We start from the raw sequence: 15,638 nt of genomic DNA on the forward strand, positions 1-15,638 counted from the left end.
AAAATAATAGTAAGGTCCAATTTGGTAACAATTTTTAGCCTTGTTTACTAATCATTTGATTTTTGAATCGAAAATAAAAATAGACATACTTAATAGGTGTGTTTTAAAAATGCCTAAAACAAACTTTGGTTGCCAAAAGGCATAAATCTATATCAAGGGCAATTTGTTAGAAAACTTGTGACAAAAGTACCCTCTAAGATTTTGATTTTTTCCAAGTCATCAATCCCTATACATAAGGATAACTAATAAAGAAAATTTGAACAAATATAAATAAAAACATAAACAAAATGACTAAAATAGTAAATAAAAATATTTTCTCCACCTATCTCCAAACTCACACACGCATGTCGTATATATGCTTAGATACGGTAAAACGATATAAATATGTAATAAATGTGGGTGTTCTTGGATATATATAAGATTTGAAAAGATCTAACTTATACATTTAACATTTAAAAGTAAAATAGGGTGACGTTTATATACATAAATGTAGGTAAATGTGGTACAATAATAAATATAGGTAACACAGGAAGGTAAAACATCCAACAATTCAAAGGGTATAAATAAAAAATAAAAAACAATAATTGCTAATTTTTTTCAAGCTATCCCCATCCTCATAGACTAAAAACTTATCATATGTGGATGAATTATGTGAAGTATATATGCATAAATACATGTAAGATTATAATAATAATCTCTACTATGAAATTCCCATTTTGCCTTTACTTCTTTTACAATTTCCATTTTACCCTTTTTATCCTTTTTATCCTTTTTCCCTTAATTTTATTTTTTCTCTTTATGTAAGATGTTTTTTCAAGCCTCACTTTTTGATCTTCACATTACACCCTTTTTTTTTTTAATCCCATACCCCTTCATTTTAAAACGTCTCAAGTATAATTAATACTTTATAACATAATGATAACTCTTTATGAATGAAAAGTGATAAAATTAGTTTGTTTCACCATGATGTCTTCATTAAAAGTCGTTGGATCCCAAGAACAATGATCAGGATTTTAATTATAACATAATGATAACTCTTTATGAATGAAAAGTGATAAAATTAGTTTGTTTCACCGTGATGTCTTCATTAAAAGTCGTTGGATCCCAAGAATAATGATCAGGATTTTTGAAAGGTTAGTGATCATTTAACTTAGTTTTATAATTTCATTGACTTTTAGTTTTTTCATATTCATTCCATGGTATGTTGATGGCCGGAGATGTTGCAATTCTTCTAAGGAGCGATCAAACTTTATAGACGTAAATGATGAAGAATGAAGTTTGCCTAAAAAGGAAAATTTTTATTTTTTTTAATTAGAAGAATTTGTTTGAATTGAGAATTATCGTGGATTTGAGCTTGTTTATTTTTTTTTTCTTTTCAGATGTAAATGGTGAACAAATCACTTAAAATTATGTTCTAAAGATTAGGTTAGATTGGATTTGGCTAGTTTTTATTTATGAAAAATGTTAATTTTTTAATAAGATTATTTCTTTTTATTATTAAATTTTGATTTTTTGTTTAAATATATGATATATTTATAAGTGGTTATGTTAGACAATCTCTTGCTTTTCCCTTTTATATCTTGACTTTTCCTTTTTATTCATTCACAATAATAATTTTTAGACTTCTATTTCGTATTGTGGTTGTAGTGGTATATTGTTCCTAAAAAGATTGATGTTTATGCAACTTCTAAAATTCTCGCTCTAATCCCGCAAAAGGTACAATTATGTTTTCTTTACATTATATTTTAGTCTTATAATTTTGATTTAAATGCCATTTCACCTCCTATGTGACAATCCAAATTTTTAAGTAATTTTTAATTTAAACACCTTAAATTATTTGGATGTTATTTCGAACGTTGGGCTATAATTGAATTATTGGGATTAAGATAATTCAATGCTAAAGATTTAAAATTTGGATATATTGGAGAAGATTTGGAAAATTGGGTTAGTTAATGAAACCATTGGGAATGTGTGAAATTGGTTTTGGAGAGAGATGTAGAATATAAATATACTTGGAATCCAAGTAGGATTTGGGGTTAAAAACTTATTTATGTTTTATTAAGGAAAAGGAATTGAGCTTTTTGAATATATATGTAGGTTTGTGAAAACCATACGTAACCGAGATTGGATCCCAATATTAATTTTTCACAGGCACATAAAATTACAGAGATGAAAAACGTTACACATTCAACAAAAATAGCATGCTTAAAGAAAAGAGAATAGAGAGGAAATTAGGGTCTTTAAAGAAAACTTACCCTTAACGTCACAAAATTCTTCACAATTCGTCTCCTTTGAATTGCATAAAAAACAACGAATACCCAGAAACAGATAGCACCAATCGGAAACCACTGTATTCTCATTTGGGATGAGAATCCATAAGAGATTGTGGGCTTTATGATTAATTTCTTAGGGCAGGGATAGAGAGTTTTTGAGAGGAAGCTTTTGCTCAGAGATTGATTCGGAAAGTCGTAGGAGAAAGATCATAGACCTTTTGTGTTTTATGGTAGAAGACCAGTAATTGAAAACCACCCCACTCCTAGGATTTTGAAGTGAGGGAATTAAGGGGAAGTTATTTTCCCTTTTTAAAATTAATTAAAAATTAAATTTAAAAAAACAAACCTATTGAAGTTAATTTAATATAATAAAATTATATGATAACTAACCTATCATATAATATACATTATACTATATGTTATATCTTAATATAACATGTAACTTATAGTTTATATTATATCACATATAATATAATCTATAGTTTGAAATTCTCTCAATAAACCTATAGTTATTTAATATAAATCAAATTCATATTAAATTTAACTTATGGTTTTTAAATGAATCCAATTCATTTAATTAATATTTGAATTATATTCAAATATTTATTTCCTCTCAAATTGAACTTTATATTATAACGTATCAAATACATTATATTGATTATATCATATATAATCAATTCATATTAATTCTATCATATATAATTAATTTCCTCAATTAATTTGAACAATTCAAATTAACCCAAAATTAATTTGATTCTCAATAATCCCAGTGGGTATTTGGATTGAAACTACCGAAGGGACTTTATGGACCTATAAATTGAAGCTCGAATGGTATTTGGACAATTAATTAAACTCTTTAATTAAATTACTCAACTTCCATTCACTGTTGGTCACTCCACTAAAGGCTGACAGCTGCACTCTTCACGCTACAGATATATTTTTGTGTCCATTGGATATAACAAATCGATGGTGCGTTAACCCTTCATAAATTGCTCGTAAATATAGCTGGGCCAAAATTACCATTTTGCCCCTTTTGTAACATCTAACTCCTTAAATACCACTAATCCCTTTAATGAACAATAAGTCATAGTCCAACTATGATCAAACCCCTCTCGAGCCAGGAGAGGTGTAGCGCTACATTGTTCAAGCCTCAGAATCAGCCCTTAAGGAAGCAATTTCTCTACTTTCTCTAACTACAGAGAATGAGTGAATTCCTTCTTGTGTAGCTGCGTTCCCAACTTTTCAATCAGACAAGTCCCCAAAATGATAGACATATTGAGTTAACGATATTGGCCACTCTCATTCATGCAGGTCAAAGGATTGCCTTCATAGGTAAGAATTCATAAATCACTCAAGATTTAAGTCAAGTCACTTATGGTCATCCTGGTGAAATGTAAGTCTCCTCTGTCAACAGTGTTATATAGTGAGACTAGTCATTTCGTGGTCCAGTCTTGTACATATTCTTTGTATAGAACATTCTCGCTCACATGTCTCCACATGAATGATCAGGATTAGATCATTTTTAGCAATTTGCAACAATTATAACAAAGTGTCACCAGGATAGGGTACCCAACCGTATCCATCTACTACAGACCATTTAGGTTGTCTCTTAAATATGATCCACCTATATGTCTCCACATACATGTTTAAGTTACAGAAGACAACCATGGAGCTTAGTTTATTAGTTTTGTGAGTTAATGGTACTAAATGTCAAATAAAAGACTACTTATGTTATTAAATAATTAAATTATTTGTACATTACAATTACAAACTATAGAACCCACGAGATTTAGGGTATCAACTCCAACAATCTCCCACTTTTCCTAAAGCTAGCGGGGTGTACATCATAAAAGTCAAACTATTACAAAAGTACACATAAAACAAGAAACTTGGGCATACAATACGCACCCAGTACAAAATCTCCCACTTGCCCTAGACTAAATGTGACATTTCTCGTAGACCCATACTTTGCAGGTGACCCATAAACTCCTTAGCCACGAGGACCATTGTAAATGGATCAGCAACATTGTGTGTCGAAGCTATCTGTATGATGTTCACGTCCTCTCGATGCACAATATCTCGTATTAAGTGATACTTCCGCTCTATGTGCTTCCTGCGCTTGTAACTTTTGGGTTCCCTGGAATTAGTCATAACACCATTATTATCACAATAAAGAATGATGGGCTTTGACATGTTTGGAACTACTTCTAGACCAGTCATGAATTTTCTAAGACAAACAAGCTTTTTGGCAGCTTCACAAGCCACTACATACTCTGACTCCATAGTGGAGTCAGGAATGCATCATTACTTGGTGCTTATCTAAGCTACAGCCTCTCCATTAAGTGCCACTAATCTTGAAGTAGATTTCCTATAATCTTTATTAGTCTAAAAATCAGAGTCTATGTATCCTATAAGGATCAAATCATTGGACCCATACACGAGCATGTTGTCCCTCGTTCTCCGAAGATACTCGAGGATGGTTTTAATGGCAATCTAGTGATCTAATCCTGGATTCGACTAATATCTACTGACTATCCCCACTGCATAGCAGATGTCAGGTTTAGTACATAACATTGCGTACATCAAGCTACCAATAACTGATGCATAGGAGATCCATCTTATCTCCTCAACTTCTTGAGGTATCTTAGGATATTGTTTCTTAGACAAAGCAACTTCAAGTATCTACGGTGAACGAGGAACTACATGCTTGTGTATGGTTATAAGGATTTGATCCTTACAGGATACATAGACTATGATTTTTAGGTTGATAAAAATTTCAGGAAATCTACTTCAAGATCAGTGTTTGCTTTTAACGAAGAGGCTATAGTTTAGAGAAACACCAAGCAATGATGCATTTCTGACTCCACTATGGAGGCAGAGTATGGTTATAAGGATTTGATCCTTACGGGATACACGGACTCTGATTTTCAGACTGATAGGGATTCTAGAAAATCCACATCAGGATCATTGTTCACTCTTGACGGAGGAGTAGTAGTATAGCGAAGCACCAAGCAGGGGTGCATCGCGAACTCCACCATGAAGGCTGAGTATGTAGCAGCTTGTGAAGCTGCTAAGGAGGCCTTTTGGCTCAAGAAATTTCTGACTGATCTGGAAGTTGTTCTAGACATGTCAAAGCTTATCATACTTTATTGTAATAATAATGGTGCTGTGGCTAATTCCCGAGAGCCTAGGAGTCATAAGCGCGACAAGCACATAAAGCAGAAGTATCATCTCATCCAAGAGATTGTTCATCGAGGAGATGTGATTGTCACGAAGATAGCTTCAGAGTACAATGATGTTGATCCGTTTAAGAAGACCCTCACGGCTATAGCGTTTGAATATAACCTGCAGAATATGGGTCTATGGGACAAACCACGGTTGGACTAGGGCAAGTGGGAGATCTTGTACTGGGCGTGTTATGCCCTAATTTATTGTTTTGTGTACTTTGTATTTTATTATATTGTACATCCCACTAGTTTTAGGACAAGTGGGAGATTTTTGGGGTTAATGCTCTAAATCTTATAGGGTCCTATAGTTTGTAAACTTTGTATGAACAAACTCTTATGTAATTAATAAAATATATGGTATTTTATTCACTTTGTCTATAAAATATGTGATATTTTAGTTACATTAACCACAAACCAATAAACTAACATCCAAGATTATTGTTGTAACTTAAACATGTATGTGGAGACATACAGGTGGATCATGTTTAAGTGATAACCTAAATGGTCTGTAGTATATGGATAAGGCTAGGTACCTTATCCTTGTGATACTACGAATATGACCCGCTTTGTAGGTGTTATAATTGTTGTAAAGTGCTATAAATGATTTGATCTTGATCATTCATGTATTAGACATGCGAGCGAGGATATTCTATACAAAAAAGTTTGTATAAGACCGGATCACGAAATATTTAATTTCATTATATAACATCATCTCAAGATCTTTTGGTATTTGTTTCAACAAAGTTATGGCTATAGATATAGGAGTATTTGAGAAGAAAGAGATACATAGAACATAGTTGAGAAAATTAGGGAGATAACAGGTAAAAATGAATTTAATTTTCTTAATTTGAAATTCAACCTTTCTTTTAAAAAAAACATATCAACAATTCATCTTCTGCATTTTTTTGAACAACATTTTTAGAAATATTATGCATATAAAAGAAGTTCATAAATTTTGTTTAAATTACCAAAATAGATAACTTTATAATTTTATTAACTTTTAGGTGCATTGAGCTACTTGAGATTTATAGATGATTTTAAAAATCGTTATTGCCCCCTAAAGTCATATGAAAAATTTTAAAGTAGAAAACAAACAATTTTTTTTAATAAGATAAGAAAGAAGATTCATTAAAAAATAATAATAATAATAAAAACAAGTTTTTTTTCCTAACAACAAATATTTACATAAATGTTAAAATTAGAATTTCGTAAATGGAAAAACATGTATTGATGTTTTACTTTAAAAAAAGTTGTAGAAATTAAAATATTTATTTGTACATGCTAAAACCGATTTTTTCTTGACTGGTCAATAAAAGTGGATGTTCATGTATATATATGGAGACCCTATGAGACCTAGCTTGTGCCTTCAACATTTAAAATTAAAATATGGGGAATTATAGTTGATCCCAAACTCCTATTAAAAACAAATTTTTTTATAATGATGATTTTGCATGCAAAAGTTAAATTTAATGTAACATCTACATTCAATAGCTTCATGATGATGATTATACATGTCTTATACTTCTAAGAATAAATTCTATCATCACAAACTAATACAGGTCCTCTCGACATATTTTGTCCTCATTCACATGCATCTTACGAAAATTCCCAGGAGATTACTGAACATAGAAATACTCCAACCTAAACATGTTTAATTTCGGAGTTCCTATGATTGAGTAATCTTGTTGGTATAGATAACAACTTTCGATAATTTCACGTCCTCATGATCCTTCTCATTCAGATATAATTTCAGTTCATCCATGTTTCCTTCCTAAACTCGGACCATTACAAACTACCACCTTTGCCTATTGACAAGGACACCTCGATAAGATGATTTTTGGAGTCAATGCATCCATTTGAAGGTTACACACCTCACTTTTCCTCTCATTAGGTTTCTTTTTGTTGCCATCGATGTAAAATCAAATGGTACACTGCATCCCCCCGTTTGAGTATGACCATCACCAAAAATTCAAAATGTAGATAATAACCCTAAATTTAATGATAATATGGATATAATTTAAATAAAAATATTTAAAAGGTTTTGTTTATCATCGAGTTATAATATGAAATATTCGAGATTTTATACGGTTACATTGTCCATTAAAATGAAAATTAGTCAAATCCCTTATTTTGGGAGCTTGTAGATATTCTGAAATTTTATAAAAATAGAGAATTATGCAAAATTAGATATAAGAGTCCAATTATAACCTCTCTTTTTTTTTTTTTTTTTTTTTCCAAAATGGTCACTAAAACTCATAGTTAGAGATATAATGACACAAAATAAGTGACGAATTTTAATTGTGACCGTTTTTCAATATAATAGACTTCCAATTTTATTATAGTGATTACATTTTAAATAAACTAGAAGGCATTGACGTGCGTTGCATATGCGAAAATTATATTGTAACTTTACTTTTACAATTATTTTAAATGTATTTTTTTGCTAAAAAAAGTAATACACTATTGATAAATATTTATGGATTGAGTTGGTTCATAGGTTCACCTAAAATAACCTAAACCAACATGAATTTATTATTAATTTTAAAATATATATATTTTTTACTAACACATATATTTATTATAGTTTTTATATTTATTATTGTTGTTGTTATTATTTAAAAGAAACTAATGCATCATAAGACAGTGTATTTATACACTTAACTCAAATCCCTCCATGTTAAAAAAAAAAAAAAAAACTCAAAGCACTCTTGCTGTATAATAATAATAATAATAAAACTCGAAGTATTTTTTGGTTTGATTTCACAGTTGATGGCTTACACATGTATATCTTACTCTTAAATTACAAAGTATTAACATCTTAAAAAAAAAAAAAAAAAATACAAAGTACTAATATATTACAACACACAAGTAAAGTCAAATCAAAGATGAAAGTTAGATTAATATCAATTTCATAATAGAAGTTATAAAGCAAAACAAAACGCATAGGGACTAAAAAGAATTAAAGCAAAGTTAAATAGAAAAGAAATTCAAATATTTAAAAGAAATGGTTGAAGACAGTTCTTTATATAGTTGTAGAAGGTAAAAATTACAAGGTCTTTTGGAATCTCATCATTAATAAAAATTAATAAATTTTAGAAATTAAATTATTGAAATAAAGGCATAAAAACTTTTTATATTTTTTCTAACATCTTTATCTCTTAAATAATATGTTGGGTATGGAGGAGAGAATTTAAAAAGATAACCAATAGTTAATGTAATGTTAATTTTATTTTTTTATATTAAATAAATAATAATAAATTATAATCAATTCTAAAGTTTATATAATTAATAAATTTCTTTTAAACAGCCCATGAATATGTGGTGTTTTTTTTTTCTTTTTAACTATATATAAAAATCATAAATTACAACTAAGATTTATCTTAAAACATAAGACAGTGTTGTAAATTTAAGATTTGATTCTCCTCTCAAGCCACTTTTTGAGATAGTATGATACCAATATCTAATATATTATTGAAACACTAACGTTATATTTTTTTTATGAATTTTGTGAATGAAGGTTGATATAAACTATTGATATACTAATATTATACTTGAAATTATATCTTTGTAGTGTTATTGTACCATGAATGCACCAATTATTTACTTTAAATGCATTTTGACTAAGTATTGACATATCGTTATCGATACACTAATGTCTTATATTTGAAATGAATTTTGAATGAGTGTTGATATCCTACCAATGAACCAATAATATATGTCATACCTAAAATTGTATTTAGATGTGTGTTGATATATAATATTGATACATTGACGATCTACTTCAAATCATAAACTTTTAATGAGTTCTGTACCGATCAATTATTGATACACCAATGTTATATATCAAATGAATTTTTAATGAGTGTTGATATATATATTAATTGGTAAGGAAATAATTGATAATAATTAGATGAAGCATTAAATGGGTTACTTCCAGCTAAGCTTCAAATCAAAGTGAAGATTTGTGATTCTCCATGCATCAAATTTCACATTTTCATCCAAAATTCACTAAGTCTAAAATCCAAATTCATCCACACGTTTAATGAGTTATGTATCATTTAATTTCTACGTATTTATAAAGTATTTGAAAGAGTGTTAGATGAATTTAGTCAATTAGATGAAATGTTGTGATCTTTTCATAGTGTTTTTTCAATTAATATAAATGCTGAGGTACTTTGTCATTTAAAAAAGAAGACTTTGAATTTGAATGAAATTTTCTTAAGAGTTCATTATCTCAAGTTTTATGTTTTTTTTGTATTCTTGTATTTAGAGTATATGTTTTTAGAACTTTCAATCTAGTTTGATCAATTAGATTGTGAAGAGTTCGAAATCTTGAAGTTAGGAACAAGTTCTCATTTCTTCTTGATCATCGATTAATTTTTCAAGCAAAATCTGTTTAGCTTTCTTGGGGTTACTAACCAATTAGTTAATCGAGGTTATTCTTATAACTGTTTTGGGGGTTCACCTGGAATAAAGGAAGTTCTCAAACCTGATTGAGGTAGTTCCTTTTATCATTTGGTATTAGAGCTTTGGCTCTAAACAAATTATATCTTTTATTATTTTTCTTTCCATGCCAATTTTCTTTCTTTAAATCAATTCATCTATATACATCTTTTCTTGTAACTCTTCATCTTCTCAATTTATTTTTTTTCATTCTTTTATTGTGCTTGCTGGAAAATAAAAAATAAAAAATTGCATCTTTGTTTTTCATAACCTTCGATATTTTTAGTTTATTCACATTTTTGTAGGATTGTATCAACAGTAGCAGAAGCACAAGGGTCATCTAAGCACTCAAATTCACTAATTTTGGCAAATTATAAAGCATGCTTTTACAGGGAAAAATGAGTTTCAAGACATACTTCTTATAAAACTTCTTCAAAACTGCTACTATCTTCTCCAAATCTTGTTGTAGACCACCTCAAGATCTTCTCCACTATTCTCTTGGTGCTCTAGATTGAGTTGTGGGACTCAAAACAAGCTTGAATCAAGGGTAGAAGGAGAAATGCTCACTGCAGAAAATCAGCTGAAGAACTCTTTCTTCAAACCAATTTCTCTCAAAATTTATATAGATGCATGCCCGATTTTCACTCCAATCTTTTAATTATATGCAGATCAACAGCGCAAAAAAAAAAAAGTTGCATGAGTTGCAGGCTCATGCTTGGAGAAAGACAAAGCAAAGATATTGCTTCTTGGTTGAGCTACTTCAAAAGATGGATAATGGAAAATCCTCATTTTCCATTTAAGTGTTTTGTTTTCTTTCCTTTTCAATTTTATCTCAAAAAATCAAAATTTTTGATTTTATTAAATCTATTTTTTATTTTAAAATGAAAATTTAATTAATTTCATAAATTAATTATTAAATAAAACTTAATTAATTTAATATCAAATATTAAATTAATTTTAACACATATTCATCTTTATATATTTAAATCATATTTAAATATATAAATTCTCCTATTCCGTTTAATTTTAAAATTAAACATATAATTATATCTTATATAATTACTAATTCCCTTAATTCTAATTTGAACGTTTCAAATTAACTTATCACACTATTCTAGAGCTAGTCCGTTATGAGCTAGTAGGGGGATCTTGCGGACCTACAGATCATGGGCTCCAACGATCCGAGATTAATTGACTAAACTCATTAGACCAAATTAACCCCAATTCGTTAACTAATGGGTTACTCCACTAAAGCCCATAGTTGCACTCCCCTCACTATAGAAATATAATGTCTACAGGATTTAACCATAATTAACAAGTCGACCTTTCACAAGTTGTTCGTAATAACGGCTGGGTCAAATATCTGTTTTACCCCTGAGATTACGTCTTATTTCTCAAGTCCGTACTTATCCTCTAATGAACAACTGGTTTGTGATCCAATCACTAAACCAAACTCTCTCAGCCCAGTGAGAGGGTGAGGTCCCTTGTTTGAGACCTGGATTCAGTACTTGAGAGAACAACCTTTCTCCTATCCCTAAATTGGGTAGGTGTGAACTCCTTCTTGCACCCTATGTCCTCAGTTATCTATCTGGTCTTACCCCTGAAATAGGAGTCTTATTGAGTCGGTGCTGAGCCAACCCTCAACTATGCAAATCTAAGGGCAATCCTGAATAAACAGGAGTTCATAGTTAGTTCAAGATTAAGATCGAGTTACCTAGGTCATCTAGGTGAAATAGTCAATCTTAAATAGTAAATAGCGTTATAAAGTAAGAGTGACTTATTTCTTGGTCCTGATCTTATGGAAACTCATTGCATAGGACGCCCCCACTCCTCATGTCATAACATGTACGAATTAGGATCACAACTCTTTGTAACAACTATAGAGTAGGCCGCATCCAATGGTGTTACTAGAATAAGGTACCCAATCTCATTCATGTACTATAGATCATTTTGACTATTTACTCGAACCTGATCGACTCTTATGTCTCCACATAAAGTTTAAGTACTCATACAATAGTCATGGGTCTTAGTTTATTAGATTTATACTTTCATACAATTTATGAGATCAATAACAAGTATATTGATAATAGAAAATATTTATTATTTTACAAACTGCGAGTTTTTAGGACATAAAACCCAACAATTCTAAGTTGTATTGAAAATTCTTGCATGATTTCCATAAGAATACTAAGACTTGTTGAAGTTTCATATATTCAAAGTCTTATGATATGTTTCACAAAAGAAGAAATCATCATGCAACCTACAATAGCGATGATGATAATTTTTGGAAGAATATTCAAAGAAGTTTCGCTGAGTTAATTAATTTGATGGATTACATATCTCAATTGAATGAAGAGATGAAATTGCAAAAACAAGCAAGGAAGAATCAAGTCACATAATCTATTCTAAATTAAGAAGATTGTCTAATTCTTCATGATGACCAACCAATTCAAAATGATGGAGATCGTTCTCCAGTTGAAAAGGAAGATTCCAATGGTAAGGTTATTGAGATGAATGAGGGTGATCATCAAAGTTTGAGAGATGAATTAAAAGGTGAAGTAGTAATGGAGAGCAAGAAAATATTTAAAGTATGTGTTCAAATGAGCTTATGACAATCCCCAGAGCAAAGCGAGGAAAGAAAAGTGACTAAGAAAATAGAAAAAAGTGACACGTCAGAGAGTATGATTAAGAGTGGAAGTGAAAGAAAATATTCATGTGAGAAAAATCATGGGAATAGTTTTCCAACTAACGTTTGTTGCTATTATTTTCCTTGTGTTTTAGCTGTTGCACAAAGCCACGATGCGAGATGGTCAATTTTGAAAATTTTCATCAACGATGATTGAGGTGGAGTACTCTACAAAGAAATTTCACCCTTGATTTTGGAGGAGACAAGTCTTTCAAACTTCTATCCAAAATTCGAGACAATGATTACGAAGTTGCGTTACAAGACCATCTATGATTCGAGGATGAATCTTCTCGAATAATGGGAGAATGATAAGGAAATAATTGGTATTGATTAGATGAAGCATTAAATGAGTTACTTCCAAGCTTTCAAGCCAAAGTGAAGATTCGCGATTCTCCATGCATCAAAAGTCACATTTTCATCCAAAAGTCACTATCAATCTAAAATCCAGATTCATCCACATGTTTAATGAATTATGTACCATTTTAATTTCTATGTATTTAGCTTTATAAAGTAGTTAAAAGAGTGTTAGATGAATTTAATCAATTAGATCAAAGGTTGTGATCTTTCATAGTGTCTTTTCAATTAGTATGAATACTGATGTACTTTGTCATTTAAAAAAAGAAACTTTGAGTTTGAATGAAATTTTCTTAAGAGTTTATTCTCTCAAGTTTTATGTTTTCTTTGTATTCTTGTGTTTAGATGCATGTTTTTAGATCTTTCAATCTAGTTTGATCAATTAGATTACGAAGAGTTCGAATCTTGAAGTTTGAAACAAGTTATCATTTCTTCTTGATCATTAATCAATCTTCCAAGCAAAATCTATTTAGCTTTCTTGGGATTATTTATGAATTCGTTAATTGGATTATTCTTATTTTTGTTGTGGGGGTTTATGTAAAATAAGGGGAGTTCTCAAACGTAATTGAGGTAGTCTCCAACACACAATTGAAAAATTCAGTATATCAATAATAATTTTGTATATCAATTTTATAACTAACTTTATATTTTGTATATTAATGATATATCAGTTGATTGAAATACGAAATATTAAGTATATCAAATATACTTTTAATATTCCGTTGTCAACAGAAATAGAATATAAATAGTGAGCTATCAATCGAATTAAGTTTAAGTCGACTTGTGGAAATACTTTATACATATACTTGTGAGTGTGAAATAACCAATTCTTTAATATTATTTTTATACAATTTTTTTTATCAAAATGGAAATGCACTAATAATGCCTTCCAAATAATCGTAATAATATAAACAAAAAATTGTCTCTGTCAAATTAAAATATAAATGCCAACAAATACTTTTATGAATAAAAATGTAAAGAAACAGTTTTCAACCATTTATATTTTAATAAATTAATGATCACGAGAAATACATTTAGTAAACAAGCATATCAGTTTAATAAAATAAACAACATTATTGCACCACATTATCGATTTAATTAAAGACAACCGAATAAAATAAAGTAAAATACAACAATTTGATTTCATCAAATAAGTTAGTCACATTTGTTTGTTTCAAAATAGTAATAATGGTTATATTTTGTGTGGTTGACAATATTTGTTTAAGCATCTCAGATGTTATGAGATGTGTCTTTGCATTGTTGGTTTTAGGAAGAGGAATGTCTATGACAATGCTGATTCTGCAAGATACTTTTCTTATTGGTGGTTACCTTTGTAGCTTTATTATGTCATTATTTTTTTTTTTCATATTTAGCTCTCGATTACTATGGAAGTTAGGGTTGTCTGGTGTGTTTCCACTCCTCTTATTTAAATGGTTCTCTGCCTTTTCAAAAAGGGTTAGCCATATTATACTTTGGGTGAAAAGCTCGATCTGTGTATTCAGCTGACAATATAATGCATTGACGAATCTATGTTTTTTTGTGTTTCTCACATTGAGGTCTGTTGAGAAAGGATTCTCAAGCTAAGATCTGTTGAGAAGTGATTCTTAAGCTTAGGGGAACCTAAGTCATTCGAGCAAATGGGACTTTGCTTTTAGAGAGAAAGATACAACACAAGTGAAAATGAGTCTCACGACTTGAGGGGAACTCGAGCCTATTAGAGAAGAAGTCTCGATCTTAGAGGGAGCCTAAGATTTGCTTCACTAATTATACAACTTAGGGGAAGCCTAAGACATCGTGAGAAGGAGTCTCACACCTAGGAGGAGCCTAGGTTATTAGTTGAGTGATAAAGTTGTACGAGAGTCACTGTAATCATGCATCTATTATAGACTAGTACTACGTTGTAATTTCTTATCATTGATATTAGTGAAGTTATCTTTTCTAAGCAGTTTGAACCCCAAATGTAGGTAATTTACACCGTATTGGGTCACCAATGTCTGATGTCATTTTTGATCTCTTTGCATTTTTTATAACTGTCTTATGAATTACTATAACATAAGATGTAGCATTGTTAACTTGCAATAAATACCTCCTTATCGTTTTCACAATTAGTATCAGAGCGGGTCACCATTATTTCTGGTGTTGTGATCTTGCCCATTCTCATGAAATGAGTAAAAGAAGGAGGCTTTACCTCTCATCCTTCAGTACTGGATAGAACCAACTATGCATATTGGAAAGCGAGGATGACTGCTTTCCTGAAGTCCTTAGACAGTAAATCCTAGCAATCTATAATCGCATGGTCACATCCATATATCTCTAATGAGAAAGGTGAGTTGAAGCTCAAACCTAAAGTTGAATGGTCTGAGGAAGAAGATGAATATTTTCTTGTAAATTCTAAGGCCTTAAACGCCATATTTAATGGTGTAGAGAAAAATATTTTTCGCTTGATCAACAGCTATGTGTTTGCCAAAGAAGTCTAAGATATTCTTGCTATTGCTCACAAAGGAACATCTAAAGTCAAGGTGTCAAGATTGTAGTTGCTGGCTACGAAAGTTGAACCTCTGAAATTCAAGATGATGAAACTACTACGGAGTTCAATGTCAAACTACTTGACATTGTAAATTAATCTTTTGCTTTGGGTGAAAAGATTCTTGAAGA

The sequence above is a fragment of the Benincasa hispida genome, chromosome 4 (genome assembly GCF_009727055.1).
Source record: "Benincasa hispida cultivar B227 chromosome 4, ASM972705v1, whole genome shotgun sequence".
In the NCBI taxonomy this organism is placed as follows: Eukaryota; Viridiplantae; Streptophyta; class Magnoliopsida; order Cucurbitales; family Cucurbitaceae; genus Benincasa; species Benincasa hispida.